Consider the following 22354-nt stretch of genomic DNA (forward strand, 5'->3'; position numbering starts at 1 on the left):
CACCACGCCCGGCTAATTTTTTGTATTTTTAGTAGAGACGGGGTTTCACCGTGTTAGCCAGGATGGTCTCGATCTCCTGACCTCGTGATCCGCCCGCCTCGGCCTCCCAAAGTGCTGGGATTACAAGCGTGAGCCACCGCGCCCGGCCTGTGCCATTGACTTTAGATGTCCCACCTTGTCCTCTTAGTACTCTCTTTTCTTCTCTCCTCTTAACCTCTTGTTCTCCTCCCATCCCTTTATGGAGACACCTGCCTGCACAAAGCCAGGACTAGATGAGGCCGATGAGGCACCCAGAGCACAGATTTCAAGGAGGTGCTCCACAACTTTAAGAGTGAGTGCCCCTTTAAATCCTGAGCTCTAGGCCCCTTGCTTGCCTCTCCTAGTCCCGGCCCTGCACCTGTGTCCCCGGGGGCTGGCTCTCTGGAAGAAGACAGGGAGGACTAGGGCAGGTGGAATAGCTGAGTGATTCTGGGGTATCTGAGTGATTTTGAGATGCCCCAGAGGAGAAGAAGGACAGGACCAGTAGATGGAATCCGTCACTTCCTAGGTCTCTCACCCTGTTAAAATGGTCTGGAGATGAAGGTTGAGGGTTCTTGGGAATAAATGAAAGAAACAGTAGGATGGGGGTCTGGAGACCCATGTTTCACTCCCAACTCTAGTTATCATCCTTAGAGTGTCACCCGGTTGAAAGTGACAGGTAGCTGTGTTGAGCAACACAGAAGAAAGCTCACCAGACTGGAAATGAGGAGAGGAGAAGAGAGAGCCCCACAATAAGGGTGCCTTGTTCCCCCAAAAAGAGAGGCTGGTCTGATGCTATAGAGGACCTTCATTCAGCTGCAAGGCCAGCAAAATGTGGGCAGGGGTTAGGGGGCGGGCCTATGGCCCAAGATCATGGGCCTGGGTCTGCCTCATTCAGGAAGTCCCAGAACTCAGCCCCTGCTGGCCCCTTCCCTTCTGATGCCCACCAACCATCACCACCATGATCCCCACTCTTGATTGCAGGAATGAAGCAAGAACACAGACGGCTCTGCCAGTGTCCTGATCCTGACACCCTTCCTAATGCTGCCTTGGAATTCCCGGCTGCAGAACCTCAGGCCTGGGGCTTGCCCTTTCTCTCCCTTTGCTTTTTTACTGGCAGGATGGAAGGTGCTACTTGTTCCCCTCCTTGACCTCAATTAAATCTCATATAAGAAGTACCTGAGTTGGTAGGAGGAAGACAGAGGGGAATTCTGTTTCCTTAGGTTATTACTTTATTGGAGCTGCTAGTGTCAGTGAACCACAGCTCCTGCCAGGTTCCTGCTAATAGTGGTTCTTCCATTCAATCAATGGAAGCATTTGAGAGCCACCTAAGCACCATGCATTGTAGGGAATATAACAGAAGTAGGAGAAAGACCGTACTCGATCTTTATCCTCTGAAGGGAATGTCCGTTTATTGAGTGAGTCATTTAGCAACTATAAATGGTCTTCTATGTAACTATGCAGGAGAATCAAAAGAAAGCTGCCTTTAAGAAGCTCAGTCTGGGCCGGGCACGGTGGCTCACACCTGTAATCCCAGCACTTTGGGAGGCAGAGGCAGGTGGATCACCTGAGGTCAGGAGTTCAAAACCAGCCTGACCAACATAGTGAAACGCCGTCTCTACTAAAAATACAAAAAAATTAGCTAGGCGTGGTGGCGCATGCCTGTAATCCCAGCTACTCAGGAGGCTGAGGCAGGAGGATCACTTGAACCTAGGAGACAGAGGTTGCAGTGAGCCAAGATCATGCCATTGCACTCCAGCCTGGGCAATAAGAGTGAAACGCCATCTCAAAAAAAAAAAAAAAAGAAGAAGAAGAAGAAGCTCAGTCTGGTGGAGAGATGGGCAGTAATCAAACAAAAACAATGCATTGCGGGCCGGGCACAGTGGTTCACGCCTGTAATCCCAGCACTTTGGGAGGCCGAGGTGGGCGGATTACGAGGTCAGGAGATCGAGACCATCCTGGCTAACACGGTGAAACCCTGTCTCTACTAAAAATACAAAAAATTAGCCAGGCATGGTTGCGGGTGCTTGTAGTCCCAGCTACTACTCAGGAGGCTGAGGCAGGAGAATGGTGTGAACCCGGGAGGTGGAGCTTGCAGTGAGCCGAGATCGTGCTACTGCACTCCAGCCTGGGTGACAGAGCGAGACTACGTCTCAAAAAAAAAAAAAAAAAAATGCATTGTGTTAGGCGTCACACCAGAAAAATGCACAGGGACCACGGTCAGGCACAAAAAGCTGCAGTCAATACTCACCCCAGAATTCAGAGTAGCCACTACTGAGGAGGGGAGGCTTAAAGGATGAGTTAAGTCTTTTCAGATGGAGAAGAGAAGAGGGGTAATGATCAGGAAAGGCATTTCAGGCAGAGGGGGCAGAATGCATAGAAGCACAGAGGCATGTGTCAGCCCTGCCTGTTAAGAAAGTGTGAGCACAGACCGGGCACAGTGGCTCATACCTGTAATCCCAGACTTTGAGGCAGAAGATTTCTTGAGTCCAGGAGTTCAAGACCAGCCTAGGCAACATAGTGAGACCCTCCTCACTACAAAAAAAAAAAAAAAAAAAAAAAATTAGCCAGGCCTGGTGGCATATGCCTGTAATCCCAACTACTCAGGAGGCCAAGGTAAGAGGATCACTTGAGCCCAGGAGGTCGAGGCTGCAGTGAGCTATAATGGTGCCACTGCACTCCAGGCTGGGCAACAGAGCGAGACTCTAAGAAAAAAAAGAAAGAAAGTATGAGCGCAACGTGTGGGCAAGGGGAGAGGTAGCTGGCCAGTGTCCAGTGGCCAGCTTGAGTCTAGAGTCCCAGACTCATCTTAGAAGCAGAAGGGCACTGAAGGCATGAAGTAGGGATGGTCATAATGCCATGTGTGAGAGGAAGAGCTATTCCTGTGGCCCTAAATCCAATAACTGGTGTCTTTATAGGAAGAGAGATACAGAGACACAGAGGAGATAGACACACAGAGAAGGCCTTGGGAAGACAGAGGTAGAGCCTGGAGTGATGCTGCCACAAGCCAAGGAACCCAAGACTGAAGGCGTGGGATGCTTCTCCTTCAGAGCCTCCAGAAGGAACCTACCCTGCCTACACCCTGATCTTGGACTTGCAGCCTCCAGAACTATGAGGCAATACGTGTTTTTGCTGTTTTAAGCTGCACTGTTTTTTGTACTTTGTTACGGCAACAATACACCTTTGAAATGTACACCTTTGAAATTTTTGCATATGCCAGCATGTGACATGCTAAAAAGAGTCCACCTAGCACAGCAGGAGTCTCTAGGGCTTCATCTCCAATGCCTTGGTTTCATCCCCCACATCCCCTCCCCGCCGCGCCGCCCCCCGCCACCCACCGTCCCCAGGTGGAATGGGGACAGGAGTGGCATGTGCAGAAGGCAAACATGTGCCTGCTGAGTGAGAGATGACACCTGAAGCCCCGGAATGCAGTCTGTAGGGAACGCTTGTGGTCAGCAGGCTGGCCAGCCCCAGCGCTGCCTCTCAGGGGGCCTCTCATTGTAATCAGGCTATTTTAAAAACGCCGTGGTCACAGCTCACACTTCCCCACCTTTTCTGGGACGGGCTTTAAGATTGCACTCATTCCCAGGGTCTTAGCTCCAAGGAAATTCATAAACCAAAGCCCCCACGCTGAAACCAGAGAGGTGCTACCAGTAACCCCAAGGCTGGGTTAGAGAATCCCATTAAGTACCCAGACTGGTTCAGTGACATGAAACCCAATGCAGTTGTGGGATTCTCCTTCCCACTCTGTGAATCTCCCCTGACTTCTCTCACCCTCTCTCAAGGCTGTCTCAGGGCAGGGAGGGGAGCCAGTGGCTAGGAAGGCTCATACCTCAGCCTCATTTTTTATCAAGCCTCATAAATCAGTCTGTTCTTCTGGTTCTTGCTGCTTAAAAGCCTTTGCCTGACCTAGAGGCAGTACTTGGAAGTGAACTTGAACCTTAGAGTTAGGAAGAACTGGCTTGAACCCTACTCAACATCATGATGGTCTTTTTCTGCATCTAAGGAAAGGGCACTCACCACAATGAATTCACAGGGTTGTGGTGAGCATCAAATGTAATTTACATCTAGCACTCAGGAGATTTTCAATAACATTTACTCATCCGCTCTTGGATTTCTGGCACCAAAGGCAAGAAGGAAGATAGCTTCGTGAATCGGCACATAAAGACAGGCAGTGGAGCTGGCAAAACTGCCTTCCAGCCTCTCCCCTTGGTCAGGCCTCGTCCTCACTTCTTCCTCCACAAACACTCCTATGCTTTTTTTTTTTTTTTCTCACTCTGTCACCCAGGCTGGAGTGCAGTGGCACGACCTTGGTTCACTGCAACCTCCACCTCCCTGGTTCAAACAAACCTCCTGCCTCAGCCTCCCGAGTAGCTGGGACTACAGGCGTACGCCACCACGCCCAGCTAATTTTTTTGTATTTTAGTAGAGATGGGGTTTCACTGTATTGCCCAAGCTGGTCTCGAACTCCTGAGCTTAGGCAATCCGCCCACCTCTGTCTCCCAAAGTGCTAGGATTACAGGCATTGAGCCACTGCGCCCGGCCTCCTGTGCTTTCATAGGTTGCTCAACCAAAAAATTCATTCATACTAGAGTGTTAAAGGGCTGAAAGGATTGCCTATGACCCCTTCTGGGAGTATTTTCCATTTAAAGAAGGGCCTATTAATTCTACTTAGCAATAAAAAGGAATGAACTACTGATACAACAAGGATCTCAAAAACTCTTATGCTGGAGCAGGAGAATCAAAGCATGGATCTTCTATGCTGAGTGGGAGAATAAAAGATGGCACACTGTATGCTTCTGCTTATATGAAATTCAAGAATAGGAAAAATTAATCTGTGATGACAGAAGCTCAACCAGTGGTTGTCTACAGCTGGGGCAGGGGCTAAGAATTTCCTGCAAAAGTGACACAAAGGAACCTTGTCAGGGTGATGGAAGTATTCTGCATCATTATTGTGGTGGTTGTTACACAGCTGTATGCATTTGTCAAAACTCAAACTATCCTCAAAGTGGGTGAATTTTATTACATATAAATTATTCATTAATAAAGTTGATTTTTTTCAGAAAAGGTCTATTAAAGAGGTTGATATATAATACTAAAAAATTTATCACTAAGGCCGGGTGTGGTGGCTCATGCCTGTAATCCCAGCACTTTCGGAGGCCGAGGCAGGTGGATCACCTGAGGTCAGCCTGGGCAACATGCCGAAACCCTGTCTCTACAAAAATACAAAAATTAGCCGGGCATGGTGTGGTGCACCTGTAGTCCCAGCTAATCAGGAGGCTGAGGCAGGAGAATCGCTTGAACCCGGGAGGCAGAGGTTGCAGTGAGCCGAGATCACACCACTGCACTCCAGCCTGGGCAACAGGGCAAGACTCCATCTCAATAAAATAAAATAATAAAATAAAATAATCACTAAGAGCACTAAGAGTAAAATTAATTCTAAGGAAGCTGAAGGATGACAGAACAGGCTACGGGAAGCATTTCAGGAGAACGTTCTAATATGAAAATTATTTGGTGTTCTTTCCAGGCATAAGAAGCAGTTTGGTTTGGTTTTGAGGCAGGGTCTCACTCTGTTGTCTAGGCTGGAGTGCAGTGGCATGATCTCAGCTCACTGCAAACTCGACCTCCCAGGCTCAAACGATCCTCCCACCTCAGCCCTTTGAATAGTTGGGACTACAGGCACACACACCACACCTGGCTATATTTTGTATTTTTGTAGAGATGGGGTTTCACCATGTTTCCCAGGCTGGTCTCAAACTCCTGACCTCAAGTGATCCACCCGCCTCATCCTCCCAAAGTGCCAGGATTACAGGTGTGAGCCACCGCACCTGGGCAAGAAGCTATCTTGGAAATGTGGTTTAGACACCTGAATATTTAGGATTCTGCGATTACTTATCTCCTCCCTGTTTGTTCTGCACTCCCTGGCTTGAGACTAGGATATGTATTCATTCAATAACTGTATATTGAAAATCTTTATGTGCCGGGCCTTCTTCCAGGAGGTAGAGATTCTGCAGTGAACAAGACAATGTCTCTGTCCTCATGCAGCTAACATTTTAGTTAGAATGAAACTAGTTCTAGTTAGGAAGAAAACAATAATCAAGTAAATATGGTAAGCAGAGTCAGGGGGAAAAGGGAGTGCAGGGTTGAAGGCACAGGTGCTGTTTTACACAGGGTGGCCTGGGAAGCCCTCGGTGGGAAGATGACACTTAGGCAGACACCTGGAGGCAGGAGAGGAGAGAGCCTTCCAAATATCTAGGGTGAGGTATCCTGGGCAGAGGACCCACAGTGCAGGGCCTGTGCTTGTTGTATTTATGAACAGCCAGAAGGCCCTAGAAATGGGAGGGGAGGGTGGAGGGAGAGAGTGGGAGGAGAGTGGGTGGAGAGAGGCAGTGGGAAGCTGCGGGTCCACATCAAGGCAGGCCTTGCAAATCATTGAAAGGTGCTTGGCTTTTCCCTTTGTGAGGTGGGAAGCCACTGGAGGATGAGGAATGATGTGATCTAAGACTCTAGGAAGCTCCCTCTCCCTCCTCCAGTGTTGAGAGCAGATGGGGAGGGGCGGTGTGCTCCCGCAAGGTGGCCTAGGAGGCCTTGCTGGGGACGAGGGTTGTTTGGAGAAAGCGGTACCTGGAGCTAGTAAAAGTCGCCAAGATTCCGATTACATTGCAAAGATAAAGCCAACAGAATTTGTTAATGGCTTGAACGTGGGATATGAAAGAAAGAGGAGTCCAGGACAATCCCAAAGTTTGGGGGACTTTGAATATCATTGAAAATTCTTTTTGTTATGTATTTAGTATCAGAAAAAACTATGGCCCTTATTACTAAGTCTCCTTTAAATTAAATGACCATATTTCAAAATATAAAATGAGATGGTGTGAACTACCAAATAGTTTTGATGCCATACTCAAAGGGCAAGAAGCAGTTCAAAGATAAAGAGACCTAAGTATCAAAAATTCTGGGATACTGGGCCCCGTGTGGTGGCTCATGCCTGTAATCCAAACACTTTGGGAAGCTGAGGCGGGCAGATGGCTTGAGCCAGGAGTTTGAGACCAGCCTGCGCAACAGAGCGAAACCCTACCTCTATTTTAAATAAATAAATAAATAAAAATGTTGTGACATTGTAAAGGCTTATGGGATCAGTTTTTGGGGTGAATATTTGAAACTGGGATGATCCCTTAAAATGTTATAACCTCTTACTTTCCCCAACAGAATTCTGGAAATGCTTTCTCATTAATTCTCTTTCCTACTTCTTGGTCAAATCACTCGTGTTGGTGTGGCTGAGTGGGATGGAATGGAATACCCTGATGGTGAGGCAAGAGTTTGGTGACACATCAGGTGTTAGGATATAGAAGTTAACATGAAGTTTGCCAATCCTCAGAGTAGTTTAGAGTAAATCAATCATCATTTATCCAAAAAGGGAAAATATCGCAGAAGCACAAATGACAATATTTTCTATCTCGTTTTTTTTTTTTTTTTTTGACAGAGTCTCGCTCTGTCACCCAGGCTGGAGTGCAGTGGTGCAATCTTGGCTCACTGCAACCTCCATCTCCCAAGTTCAAGAGATTCTCCTGCCTCAGCTTCCCAAGTAGCTGAGATTACAGGTGCACGCCACCACGCCCAGCTAATTTTGTATTTTTAGTAGAGACGGGGTTTCGTGTTGGCCAGGCTGGTCTCAAACTCCTGACCTCAGGTGATCCACCCGCCTCGGCCTCCCAAAGTACTGGTATTACAGGCGTGAGCCACCCCATCCTGCCTCCATCTTGTTTTTATCCTCTCCAGCACCATCTTGCACAAGTTTGAAGTCACAGGCATTGTTCACAATAGTTCACAGGTGAGATGATTCACTTAGAGTCCCAGTATAGAACACAAATTCCTTCCTCCGCCTTCAAGCCACAACATTTATCCCCCAGCAAATAAAATAAGGTGAGAGAAATGAAAACACTTCTACTCTCATTGACTGGAACAATCCAGAATTTCAATATAGGGTGACAAGGAACACCTTCACTTTTGAAATTGTTCTCAAATAAACTTGCTTCCCAAATGCTCTCAGATCTCCTATATCCCTAAGGGGGTGGGCTGGGCTAAGACCTGTAAAAAGAAAAGTAAATTGTCTGAAATTTACTTGATGCGTCAGTGGAACCCAGAAAAGCATTTCTACCAAGATAAGAAGGTCAGTAAACAAAGTTAATTCTCCCCCGAGCATAGAGGAAATGTTTGGCTTTTCAGTGCAGACTGGCCTGAGGTTTTAAAATATGTTCTTTGTTGTTTTTTTTTTTTTTTTGAGACAGAGTCTCGCTCTGTTGCCCAGGCTGGAGTGCAGTGGCGCGTTCTTGGCTCACTGCAAGCTCTGCCTCCTGGGTTCATGCCATTCTCCTGCCTCAGCCTCCTGAGTAACTGGGACTACAGGCGCCTGCCACCACGCCTGGCTATTTTTTTCCATTTTTAGTAGAGACGGGGTTTCACCATGTTAGCCAGGATGGTCTCGATCTCCTGACCTGGTGATCTGCCCGCCTCGGCCTCCCAAAGTGCTGGGATTACAGGCATGAGCCACCATGCCCGGCCTTAAATATGTTCTTTAATACAGCCTCACTCATGGTTTCCTGAGGCATCTGAAGAATGAAACACCTCAGGGAAGTCAGAGGTAAGAACCAAGTATTGATTGAAGTCGTACTGTATGCTGGCTCTCCTTTTTAGTACAAAAGGACTATGGAGATGTTCATGTATTCTCTCTACAAACTTGTATAAACCACCTACTATATGCTAGGTATGGCTAGTGTTTTAGATGAAACTGAATCAGTAAATAAACAGGCCACATTGAAATAAAAAAATAATCACCTTTGCATCAGAGTGTCCTTAGTTTCCTCTCTTGGGTTAGAAAATCCGATTACCACCTTGTGCTGCCTGTCCTTTTGGTTGCTAAGTTTATTTGGTGTGTTGGTAGGGGAATCCCAAGGAAAAAAGTCAAAAGGGATAGTGGTAGGGCCCCACAGGGGTGGGAAGAGACAGGCTCAGTCTGCTCTCCAGTCCCCAGGCCATGGCTGAGTCTATTCTAGCCTTGTCCCAGAGATGGGCCAGTGGCGCCAGCAGACACAAGATATCGCCTGGGTTCTTTAGGTTTCTTTCCCTACCCGGAGATGGGGTCTCACTCTGTTGCCCAGGCTGGAGTGCAGGGTACGATCATGGCTCACTGCAGCCTCGACCTCCCAGACTCAAGCAATCCTCCCACCTCAAGCTCCAGAGTACCTGGGACCACAGGCACCCACCACCATGCCCAGTTAATTTTAAAAAATTTTTTGAGACGAAATTTCACTCTTGTTGCCCAGGCTGGAGTGCAATGGCACAATCTCGGCTCACCATAACCTCTGCCTCCCAGGTTCAAGCAATTCTCCTGTCTCAGCCTCCCAAGTAGCTGGGATTACAGGCATGCACCACCAGGCCAGACTAGTTTTGCATTTTTAGTAGAGACGGGGTTTCTCCATGTTGGTCAGGCTGGTCTTGAACTCCTGACCTCAGGTAACCCGCCTACCTCAGCCTCCCAAAGTACTGGGATTACAGGCGTGAGCCACCACGCCTGGCCAATTTTTTAAATTTTTAATAGAGACGGAGTCTCCCCATGTTGCCCAGGTGGTCTCAAACTCCTAGGCTCAAAGAATCCTTCCTCTTCCACCTCGCAAAGTGAAGCCACCGTGCCTGGCCTGATATCTTCTGTTTAACAGGCTCATTCCAAAGACAACACAGACCCCAACCCAGAGTGAAACTCCTGTGGAGAGTCTCTGGGCTGCTGCTAAGGAAACACCCCAGGGCCCCACCATCAGGGACAACTGCAGTGGCAGCTCCGAACCACCCTGGCCTGCGGCAGGGGGGCGGCAGAACAAGGGTGCCATTGGGCTCTCCACTCACCCACGAGTCATTTCCTTATTTCTCTTGTACTACCCAAAACCACGACTGCTTGAAATGCCTTTTCAAGAAACTGATGGGTGTGGCCTTGGGAGGGAACAGTGTAAATAGGGCCTGACAAAAGTGGGTATTGAGGAGAGAAGCGATCTCATGGGGAAGCGGGAGAAGACCAAGCCACTTTCATCTTGCTAAAGATGAGGGCCCCAGGAGTATGACTACTTGGTTTCCCATAACCAAGGCATGTCTAGATCCCCTGAGAAAGAATTTTTGAATTGAGACCTATGGGAATTCTGTTTTCCCATTGTAAAGAAGTATGGCTATCTTCCCACAAAATCATAACAGCACGTGTGTGTGTGTGTGTGTGTGTGTGTGTGTGTCTACATGCAGAGAGAGAGAATGTTTCATGGTTTTCAAAAGATTTTCTACATGTTGTCCTGTGTAATTCTCACAGCATAACCATAATGTCAATACAACCATATACAGCAAGAGCCTGGAGTTGGCTACGCCTGAATGCCAATTGCAGCTCGTTCTTTAAATAGTTATATGACCTTGGGCCAACTATTTAACCTCCTCCTTAGCTGTAAAATGGGTATAATAAGACTTGCTTTGCAGTAATATTAAACACATTAGCAATTATATTTGGGGTTGGGGGACAGGGAGGAAATAGCTTAGTGTCTGGTCCATGATATGGCTCAATAAGTAGTAGCATTAGATGGGAATGAGCTTGCCCAGTGAAAAAACTGAAGTTCAGAGAGACGGAGTGATGTGTCTTAGGTCCCAATTCTGGTTGAGTGGGGAGGCAGGACTAGAACCCAGGTCTCTAGACTCTTGTTCCCAGCATCCAGCTGCTATAGCACCCTAATTCCCACTTTAGTACCTGCCCAAGGATAACATGTTAGATAGCAAACTCTGCCATCCTGCATTTTGTTTTCTTTTTCTTTTTCTCTTTTGAGACAGGCTCTCACTCTGTCACCCAGGCTCGAGTGCAGTGGCACAACCTCAGCTCACCGTAATCTCAGCTCACCACAACCTCCATCTCCTGGGTACAAGCCATCCTCTCGCCTCAGTCTCCCTAGTAGCTGGGACTACAGGCTTGCGCCACCACACCCAGCTAATTTTTGTATTTTTTGTAGAGTCGGGGTTTCATCATGTTGCCCAGCCTGGTCTGAAATTCCTGAGCTCCAGTGATCTACTCACCTCGGCCACCCAAAGTGCTGGGATTACAGGTGTGAGCCACCGTGCACGGCCTAATTCTGCATTTCTTTTCTTTTCTCTTTTTTTTTTTTTTGGAGATAGAATCTCGCTGTGTCACCCAGGCCAGAGTGCAGTGGCGCGATCTCAGCTCACTGCAACCTCCGTCTCGCGGATTCAAGCAATTCTCCTGCCTCAGCCTCCCGAGTAGCTGGAACTACAGGCACACACCACCACGCCTGGCTAATTTTTTTTTGTTGTTGTATTTTAGTAAAGGTGGGGTTTCACCAGATTCTGTATTTTTTTAGTCCTGCATTTTCTGCTTTCACCCAAAGGAAAAAAAAAATGAAAGAAATGTTACACATGAGCTCAGAGACCAACAAGGCTCCCTGTTTTCTGTAGTGCAGGGTTCATAACCTGGTGCCAATGGCTGAATTCTGCCCCTCTAAAATGCACATTTGAAGTTTCAACCCCCAGTGTGATGGTATCAGGAGGTAGGGCTTTTAGGAAATAATTAGATTTAGATGAGGCGATAAGGGTAGGATCCTTAGGATGGGGGTTGGTGCCCTTAGAAGACAACAGAGAGCTTCCTCATTCTCTCTCTCTCTCTCTCTGTGTATATAAATATACACATGCATATATCGTCCTTCTCATGCAAAGAAGAGGTCACATGAGCACACCAAACAAAGGGCCATTGTCCATGAGTTGGAAAGAGAGCCCTCACCAGAACCCAGCCATCCTGCACCCTGATCATGGACTTCTAGCCTCGAGAATTGTGAGAAAATAAATCTCTGTTATTTGACTACCTGTGCTATGGCATTTTGTTATTGCAGCCCCAGCAGACTAAGACACCTAGTGTCCATGGACCACACACACACACACACACACACACACACACACACTGGGACTCAAGGATGGGCCTCAAGTTAAGAACCTTCTCCCTTGTGGTCAGAAATATATTGTTTGAGTTCCAGAAATCCAGACAAGCCTGGACAACATAGCAAGACTTCATCTCTACTAAAAATCAAAAAAGCTAGGCCAGGCACGGTGGCTCACGCCTGTAATCCCAGCACTTTGGGAGGCCGAGGCAGGCGGATCAAGAGGTCAGGAGTTCGAGACCAGCCTGGCCAACATGGTGAAACCCCATTTCTACTAAAAATACAAAAATTAGCTAGGCATAGAGGCATGCTCCTGTAGTCCCAGCTACTAGGGAGGCTGAGGCAGGAGAATGGCATGAACCCGGGAGGCAGAGCTTGCAGTGAGCCAAGATTGCACCACTGCACTCCAGCCTGGGCAACAGAGCTAGACTCCGTCTCAAAAAAAAAAAAAAAAACTAAAAATCAAAAAAATTAGCTAAGTGTGGTGGTGCACACCTGTGGTTCCACTTACTCACAAGACTGAGGTGGGAGGACCACCTGAGCCTGGAGCTCAAGTCTGCAGTGAGCTATGATCATGCCACTGCACTCCAGCCTAGGCAAAACCCCAAGAAAGAAAAGAGAAGAAAGGAGAGCATTTTCCTTGAGTAAATGCCCGTGGGTTTCATCATGTTCTCAAAGGAATCCATAGGAGTAAAAAGGTTAGAAGCGCTATGAACCTGTATCCCTTCACCTGTGTACCTGCCAGCATAGGCCAGGTTTGCCTTAGAAGGTGCACCTGGCTCTTGATGTTAAAGGCTGCCTCTCCAGGTGACACAAAGGGGCTGGTAGGGATAGACCAACATAGGGCAGAGGAAGACAGGGTCCATCCAGGGGGAAAAACATTTCCCTATGTCAGTTTTTGTTTTTGTTGTTGTTTGTTTGTTTGTTTAGACAGAGTTTCACTCTGTCCCCCAGGCTGGAGTGCAATGGCATGATCTCGGCTCACTGCAACCTCCGCCTTCCGGGTTCAAGTGATTCTCCTGCCTCAGCCTCCTGAGTAGCTGGGACTACAGGCGCCCGCCATCACGCCTGGCTAATTTTTGTATTTTTAGTACAGACGGGGTTTCACCGTGTTAGCCAGGATGGTCTCAATCTCCTGACCTCATGATCCACCTGCCTCAGCCTCCCAAAGTGCTCGGATTACAGGCGTAAGCCACCGCACCTGGCCCAGAGAAGTTGTTTTAAGGGCTTCTTCAACTCACTATAGGTTGAGTGACTGCTTTACAGACTTAAGTTATAAAATAAGCCCAAAGATAAGACACTAGAAAAAGGAATGAACATACAAATTGAACTAACTTATAAACGTATACAAAAAGTTAAGTCCCCTCTCTCGGTTACTGTAACCACTCAAGGGGTTCACCTTGCCCGCTGCATAGACAGACTGATTCATCAAGACAGGGGAATTGCAATAGAGAAAGAGTAATTCACGCAGAACCGGCTGTGCAGGAGACTGGAGTTTTATTCTTACTCAAATCAGCCTCCCTGAGCTTTGGGGGAGCAGAATTTTTAAGGATAATTTGGCAGATGAGGGGAAGCCAGCGAGCCAGGAGTGCTGACTGGTCAGAGATGAAATTGAAGGAAGTCGGAGCCACCTTCTTTCAGAGTCAGTTTTGGGTGGGGGCCACAAGATTAGATGAGCCATTTTATTGATCTGGGTGGTGCCAGCTGATCCATCAAGTGCAGGGTCTGCAAAATATCTCCAGCACTGATCTTAGGAGCAGTTTAGGGGAGGGTTAGAATCTTGTAGCCTCCAGCTGCATGACTCCTAAACCATAATTTCTAATCTTGTGGCTAATGTTCGTCCTACAAAGGCAATCTAGTCTCCAGGCAAGAAAGAGGTCTGCTTTAGGAAAGGGTTGTTACCGTCTTTGTTTAAACTATAAACTGAGTTTCTCCCAAAGTTAGTTTGGCCTACACCCAGGAATGAGGTTAGGAGCAAGATGGAGTCAGTTAAGTTTGATCTCCTTCACTGTCTCAGTCATACTTTTGCAAAGGCAGTTTCAATCTGATTTTCCGCTGTGAGTACTTCCTTAAGGAGCCTGACCTCTCACTGGTACGAGTGAGCAGAGGAGGCCCGCAATGGCAAGCAGGAGGGGGAAAACAGAAAGGCCTAGAAAATCCACTCCAACTGTTTGACAGCATTTTTTTGAGATGCAGGAAATGAAGAGTGATTGTAATGGCCCGGTGTGATGGTTCACACCTATAATCCCAGCATTTTGGGAGGCTGAGGCGGGCAGATCACTTGAGGTCACGAGTTTGAGACCAGCCTGGCCAATATGTTGAAACCCTATCTCTACTAAAAATACAAAAATTAGCTGGGCACGGTGGTGCACAACTGTACCCAGCTACTTGGGAGGCTGAGGCAGAAGAATTGCTTGAATCCAGGAGGCAGAGGTGGCAGTGAGTCGAGATTGCACCACTGCACTCCAGACTGGGCCACAGAAGGAGACTCCAACTCAAAAAAAAAAAAAGAAAAAAGAGTGATTGGCAAAGCGCCCTGCAGTGCCTGATGTTATTATTAGTTCCTCTTTCACATTCCTCTCTCTGGCCTTCAAATCTCTAGTTACCACAGCTGTCATTCACCTCATGCTGTGATGAGGACTGGGCATGCATTTTCTCATTCAATCTTCACAGCAACTGGATGAAATGGACACTATATGTATCCCCACATTATAGGGGGGAAACTGAGGCTTCATAAGGTTAGTATCTGGCCCAAGAGAACCAGAATCAATTCCAAGTTTCTCCAACCAGAGACTAGGCTGGTCATTACCACTTTAGATGGAGGCTGATGCTCGCCCCCTCCGAGGGTTTCTATGGATTCTAAGTGGAGCTCTGTGCCATGGAGGAGAGCCAGAAAGGAGGCCCCAACCCTGCAGGGCTGAAGGGGCTCCCCAAGATTGACGCCTGCTCACTGTACCTCCAGTCTCCTCCCAAAGGGCTTTTAAAGGAAACCAGGAAGTAACATTATTCCCCATACATGGGGTCTGATGGTGTCACTTTGAGTAGCGAAGATGCTCCTATGAGATCCCATTCTGAAAGGGAGCAGGCCAGCCTGGTCTTTGCAGGGAGGCAGTGCATACCTGGACTAGAAGTTAGCTTTATCACCAGCTCTTTATTCTTTTAACATTTGGTTAATAATCATTCATCAAACATCAACTATGTATCAGGTTGTGTGCTAGGTCCCGATTAAAATAAAAAGTATTGTTCTTGCCTTTAGAAAAGGTAATAGTCTAATTTGCAGAGAAGGCAAGTAGGTGAAGCTGTAATACAATGTAGGAAGTGCTGGAAATGAGAAGCAGTTAGGAATAAGACTGGGTTTAATTCTGAGTTTGACAGGTAAGTGCAGTGGAGTTATTTAAAAACTGTAAGCTTTAATTTCCTCAGCTATAAAATGGGGATAATGAGACCTTCTACCTCTTAGGCTTTGTTGAAAGGATTAAACAACAAATGTATGTAAAATGTTTAACTCTAGGACTATTCCTGGTTATCTGGTGAATAACTGCCAATTCTCACAATCTTGGGCAGGTGGCTAAACCCTTTCTCTTCAGCTTCCCAATCTGTAAATTCAGGCTGACACATCTTCCAAACTTCTGGATCTGTCAATCAATAGAGGTCACCTAAAATCTCTGAGAGGAGTTATGAGAACACAGAAGGAATAAAAAGCCCTCAGAAGGGCCAGGTGTGGTGGCTCACGCCTGTAACCCCAGCACTTTGGGAGGGTGAGGCGGGTGGATCACTTGAGGTCAGGAGTTTGAGACCAGCCTAGGCAACATGGTGAAACCCCATCTCTACTAAAAATACAAAAATTAGCAAGGCGTGGTAGTGTGCACCTGTAGTCCTGCTACTCAGGAGGCTGTGGTAGGAGGATCACTTGAGCCCAGGGGGCAGAGGTTGCAGTGAGCTGAAAGCACGCCACTGCACTCCAGCCTGGGCAACAGAGACCCTGTCTCAAAAAGAAAAGGATAAAAAGAAAAAGCCCTCAGAGGGCTTCTAGAAAAGCTGGGAGACTAAGAGGAGCAGTGCGTTGAACACAGAAGTGAGTCAGTGTGAGCTGTATGATGTCTCCTCTTCCCTCTGTGGTTCTTCGAAGGGAATAGAGGGTGGGTGATGGGGGTGACTCAAGAATGCACAGGACTTTATCAATCAAATTCCCATATAGAATCAGGAACAAGCCTGGCAGGTTCATGGACCAGCAAAGAGATTAGCGTAGATCCTTTCAGGGATCATTTAGATTACAATCATAGACCTTCAGGGTCGCCTAATTGGGTGGATGAGAACACCGCTGGGCTCACGCTTTGCCCACAGTCCCAGCAGTCACCCTGCTGTCTCAGATGTTTTTCCTCAGAAGCTCTGTCCTGCAAGCGGCAGCTGCTGGGGTCACCTGTCCCCAGGTGCCTCATCTCATCAGGATCCTCAAAACTCCTCCTCTCCACCCATCAGCCTGGATCCAGGCCTGCACCTTCCAAGAATGCAGATGCCACGACCAACCTGCGTCCACAGAGAATGTTTGAGAAACACAGCTTGAAAGGCCAGTGATGTCCCCACAGAGTGGCCAATCACATCTTACTAGAGTTTTCCATGCCAATAAAACCAGAAAAAGCAAATAAACACTTTCAGCCTGACCCAAAGGCGAACAAATGAGTCAGTTATAAGAAGGTAGGGTGTGACCCTATACACATAAACCGGTAGAGCTGGAAAAAACTCCTTCAAAGAGAATGGCTCACCTTGCTCCATTTCCCTTGCAGCAATTCCTGGGGCACATCTATTATCAGCAATTGCAGGCATTGTAATGAAAATGAAATCCATACCTCCCAGCTAACCATCCCTGCCCAGTTACTTGTAGTTATTTATCTGTTTCTATTAAGCAGCACGCATATTAAATTCAGGCCTAAATAAACAAGAAAAAAAAGGCTAATTTCCTGGCAGGAAATTCTTATGTAATTAGTCAACAGCTCCCACCCCTGGTCCGTCTCTAACCAGCACTGTGACCTTTAGCAGGTCCACCTCTCTTCATCCCCCTCAGCACAACCTCAGGTCCAGCCCCCACAAGCCTCTCCTGGACCACCACAGTGGCTTCCAGCTCATCTCCATGTCTCTAGTTTTTCTTCTCTCCCAAGCACTCCCCACTCTAGAAGCCTTTTGTGTAGAGATCCTCCTAAAACCCCAAATCTGCTCAACTCTCTCCTCCTTAAAATCCATAACCTCTCAGCCTGGCCTAGTGGCTCACACCTGTAATCCCAGCACTTTGGGAGACCAAGGCAAGAGGATCAGTTGAGCCCAGGAGTTTGAGACGAGCCTGGGCAATATAGTTAGATACCATCTCTACAAAAAATAAAAAATTAACTGGGCATGGTGGCGCTCACCTATAGACCCAGCTACTCAGGAGGCTGAGCGGGGAGGATGGCTTGAGTCCAGGAGGTCGAGGCTGTAGTGAGCCGTGCTCACGCCACTGCACTGCAGCCTGGGTGACACAACAAGACCCTGTCTCAAAAACAAACATAACCTCTCTTCATTTACTCTAGGACAAGTTCAGACATCCATGTGTGGCTTATGAAGTCATTCGTGATCTGGCCCCTGTTTACCATTCCAGAATGATATCTCTCTCTCCATTCACCCTTTTTTTTTTTTTTTTTTTGAGACTGAGTCTTGCTCTATCGCCCAGGCTGGAGTGCAGTGGCGCGATCTCAGCTCACTGTAACCTCCACCTCCCGGGTTCAACCAATTCTCCAGCCTCAGCCTCCCGAGTATCTGGGATTACAGGCACACGCCGCCATGCCCAGCTAATTTTTGTATTTTTAGTAAAGACAGATTTCACCATGTTGGCAAGGCTGGTCTCAAACTCATGACCTCAAGCGATCCGCCCACCTCAGCCTCCCAAAGTACTGGGATTACAGGCATGAGCCACTGCGCCTGGCCTCTCCATTCACTTTCTTAAATTCTATGTTCCAGCTATATAATTACATACCCATGGCTCCCTGTATAATACTAATAATAACAACAATGACCAATATCTATTGTTTCCTATGTATCAGGTTTGTTCTACAAAACTCTTCCTTCTGGTTCAAGTCGGTGTTTGAAAAAGAAAGACAAATAAAAATAGATTAATAAAAGACTCTTTCTGCATTAACTTATTTAATCTTTACAACTCTACTAGATATTTACTATAATTATCTCCATTTTGCAGATGAGAAAACAGATGCAGAAAAGTTATATAACTATCCAAAGTCACTCAACAAGTAAATGATATAGAACCTGAATACAACCTGCTTACCCTGCCCTCACCCCTTCTCTCTGGGTCTTTGTACACAAGGCTCCCTCCACCTGGAAGACCCTTCCTTTTCTCCCCCATTCTTCACTTGGCTAACTCCTCCTCCTCATCTGAGAGTTCCCCTGTAAACATCTCCTCCTCTGAGAAGGTTTCCCTTGCCAGGCTGCTATCTCCCCTCAATGGCAGTTAGTCTCCAAAGACAGCACCCACTGAATGATGCCTCCCCATAACCATGCCCTTACATAGTTCTCTCGGATATTGAATCTCAATTGACCCTGTGACTCACCGTGGAATACAGCAGAAGGGATGCTGAATAAATTCCAGGGCTAGGTCTTAAAAAGCCTTGTGATTTCCACCCAAGTCTCTTGGAAAAGTCACTCCGGGGATCTATAAGGAACGCTCAACATCACTAATCATTAGAGAAATGCACATCAAAACCACAAGGAGATACCAACTTAGTCAGAATGGCTATTATTATATATATATGTATATATCTATTTTTTTGAGACAGAGTCTCGCTCTTGTCGCCCAGGCTAGAGTGCAATGGCATGATCTCGGCTCAGTGCAACCTCTGCCTCCTGGGTTCAAGAGATTCTCCTGCCTCAGTCTCCTGAATAGCTGAGATTGCAGGCACACGCCACCACGCCTGGCTAATTTTTTTGTATTTTTAGTAGAGACGGGGTTTCACCATGTTGACCAGGCTGGTCTCGAATTCCTGACCTCAGGTGATCCACCTGCCTCTGCCTCCCAAAGCGCTGGGATTACAGGCATGAGCCACCACACCCGGCAGAATGGCTATTATTAAAAAGTCAAAAAACAACAAATGCTGGTGAGGTTGCAGAGAAAAGAGAATGCTTACACACTGCTGGTGAGAACGTAAATTAGTTCAGCCACTGTGGAAAGCAGTGTGGAGATTTCTAAAAGAACTTCAGAACTGCCAGGCGCAGTGGCTCACACCTGTAATCCCAGCACTTTGGGAGGTGGAGGCGGGCAGATCACCTGTGGTCAGGAGTTCGAGACCAGCCTGGCCAACATGGTGAAACCCTGTCTCTACTAAAAATACAAAAATTAGCTGGGCGTGGTGGCACGCGCCTGTAATTAATCCCAGATACTCAGGAGGCTGAGGCAGGAGAATCACTTGAACCTGGGAGGTGAAGGCTGCAGAGTGCCAAGATTGTGCCATTGCACTCCAGCCTGGGCGACAAGAGTGAAACTCTGTCCCAAAAAATAAAAGAACTTGAGAACTACTATTCTACCTAGCAGTCCCACTACTGGCTATATACCCAAAGGAAAATAAATAATTCTACCAAAAAGATGCATGCACCCACCTGTTTATCACAGCACCATTCACAATAGTAAAGACATGGAATCAACCTAGATGCCCAACAGCAGTGGACTAGATAAAAAACATATGGTACATCTACACCACGGAATACTATGCAGTCATAAAAAAGAATGAAATCATGTCCTTTGCAGCAATATAGATGGAACTGGAGGCCATAATCCTAAGCAAATTAACACAGGAACAGAAAACCAAATATAATATGTTTTCACTTGTGAGTGGGAGCTAAACAGTGAGTAAACAGGAACATAAAGATGTCAACATGGACAGGCACAGTGGCTCACGCCTGTAATCTTAACACTTTGGGAGGCCGAGGTGGGCAGATCACTTGAGGTTAGGAGTTTGAAACCAGCCTGGCCAACATGGTGATAACCCCTTCCCTACTAAAAATAAAAAAAAATAAAATAAATAAAAAATTAGCCAGGCATGGTAGCAGGTGCCTGTAATCCCAGCTACTCGGGAGGCTGGGGCAGGAGAATAGCTTGAACCCAGGAAGCAGAAGTTGCAGTGAGTCAAGATCACTCCATTGCACTACAGCCTGGGCAACAGAGTGAGACTCCATCTCAAAAAAAAAAAAAAAAAAAAAGGATGGCAACAATCTTTATGGAGACTACTAGTAGGGAGGGGTTGTAACAGGGACATGGGTTGAAAAATTACCTATCTGGTATTATTTTATTTTATTTTTTTGAGACAGAGTTTCATACTTGTTGCCCAGGCTAGAGTACAATGGTGTGATCTCGGCTCTCCGCAACCTCTGCCTCCCAGGTTCAAGTGATCCTCCTGCCTCAGCCTCCCGAGTAGCTGGGATTACAGGCATGCACCAACATGCCCAGCTAAGTTTGTATTTTTAGTAGGGATGGCGTTTCTCCATTTTGGTCAGGCTGGTCTCGAACTCCTGACCTCAGGTGATCCACCCGCCTCAGCCTCCCGAAGTGCTGGGATTACAAGCGTGAGCCACTGCGCCCTGCATAACTATCTGTTTTTAAGAGATGGGGGTCTCATCGGGCACGGTGATCACTTGAGATCAAGAGTTCAAGACTAGCCTGGCCAAGATGGTGAAACCCCGTTTCAACTAAAAATACAAAATTTAGCCGGGTGTGGTGACATGCGCCTGTCATCCCAGCTGCTTGGGAGACTGAGGCAGGAGAATCCCTTGAACCCGGGAGGCGGAGGTTGCAGTGAGCCAAGATTGCACCACTGCATTCCAGCCTTGGTGACAAGAGTGAAACTCCATCTCAAATAAATAAATAAATAAAATAGTTATAAAGATTAAATTAAGTACTGTTTGTAATGTTTATCAGTAGCCTACTGTATGGTAACATTCTCTACCTTATATATATCTATTTTATATATATATATATATCACATGTGACTAAATATATTTCTAGCTAATTATAGAAGGAGAATCTGGTCTAATAATAATCAGGACTTGTCAAAACTCATGCCAAACTACAACAGAAAACATGTCCCTCTAGATATGGGAACTTAATTCAATGCTTTACATTGTATAATTGTTATTAATTATATTTCACTTAGTAGAAAGCCCATATCCTTCTATATATTAAAAAATGAAGAGGGGGACTGATTCTTACACTTTGGCTTATACTAAATAGGAGACTGAACTGGCCTCTCCGTGAGGGCAGAAAATGAGTCTTGTTCATCCTCATATCCCCATGCTGATAATAGCACCTGTATATGGTAGCTGCTAAGTATGAAATGAATGAATGAATGAATGGGTGAACGAATGAATGAATGAATAGAAGTAATCCCAGCACTTTGGGAGGCCGAGGTGGGCAAATCACAAGGTCAGGAGATCGAGACCACGGTGAAACCCTGTCTCTACTAAAAATACAAAAAAATTAGCTGGACGTGGTGGCGGGCGCCTGTAGTCCCAGCTACTCGGAGAGGCTGAGGCAGGAGAATGGCGTGAACCCGGGAGGCGGAGCTTACAGTGAGCCGAGATTGCGCCACTGCACTCCAGCCTGGGTGACAGAGCGAGACTCCGTCTCAAAAAAAAAAAAAAAAAAAAAACTCATAACACCTGAGCACATACAAAGTGTCAGGGCTAGGCTGAGCATTTTATCTAGAGAATCTCATTTACTTTTCACAACCATCCTATGATACTGGCAACACAGTTGTTTCTGATGGAAACCATTCTCCTGTATTCAACACTTTGTTCAACATTTCCTATAACACAAACACAGAGATGATCTTTTTCAGAGAGAAGTGTGGCTTGTCTTACTGGCCAGAGAGAAGGCTCTCACAGCCACACAAAGTTTGTCTTCAAATTGCTACATATGTATGTGAATAACCTTTGAAAGTTTAGATCAGCTGGTGGAAGAAATAGAGCTGAGACAACCAGCTGGTAACTGGGGCAGAGTGGGAGCCACACATCTAGATCCTTTCAAGGCCATTACTGGATATTTGCAATTCATGGATGGCAGGAATTTCAACTGGGGAGATCAAACTAGGTGTCAAGAGACTCATTCAAAGAACCTCTCTAGTTCTTTGAGGAAAGTCTTTGCATTTCTTCTTTGAGAAGTCCCTACATTTGTGCTTTCTGTCAAAGAGAGAATATATCTATGTCAGTCTGGGTACAATCAGGAAGCAGAAACCACAGAGTAATTTAAATGGGGGACATCTAATTCAAATAATTATGAAGCTAGGATAGGAGCATAACTATAAGATATAAAGAGAATGCTAAAGGGAACTTCAGGGTTGAGG

At 46.6% G+C, this 22354-nt stretch overlaps 1 protein-coding gene across 1 annotated transcript in view; it reads right to left on the minus strand.

Moving 5' to 3' along the window:
- GPRC5A (G protein-coupled receptor class C group 5 member A) overlaps positions 1-2510 on the minus strand; it is a 31576-nt gene extending 29066 nt beyond the window's left edge. Inside the window, exon 1 of the mRNA XM_055280585.2 lies at positions 2470-2510. The gene's annotated coding sequence lies outside the window, so the exon portion shown is untranslated. The remainder of the gene's footprint in view (positions 1-2469) is intronic.
- Between the last annotated feature and the right edge of the window lie 19844 nt (positions 2511-22354).

This window comes from Symphalangus syndactylus, chromosome 5 (genome assembly GCF_028878055.3).
Source record: "Symphalangus syndactylus isolate Jambi chromosome 5, NHGRI_mSymSyn1-v2.1_pri, whole genome shotgun sequence".
Lineage (NCBI taxonomy): Eukaryota > Metazoa > Chordata > Mammalia > Primates > Hylobatidae > Symphalangus > Symphalangus syndactylus.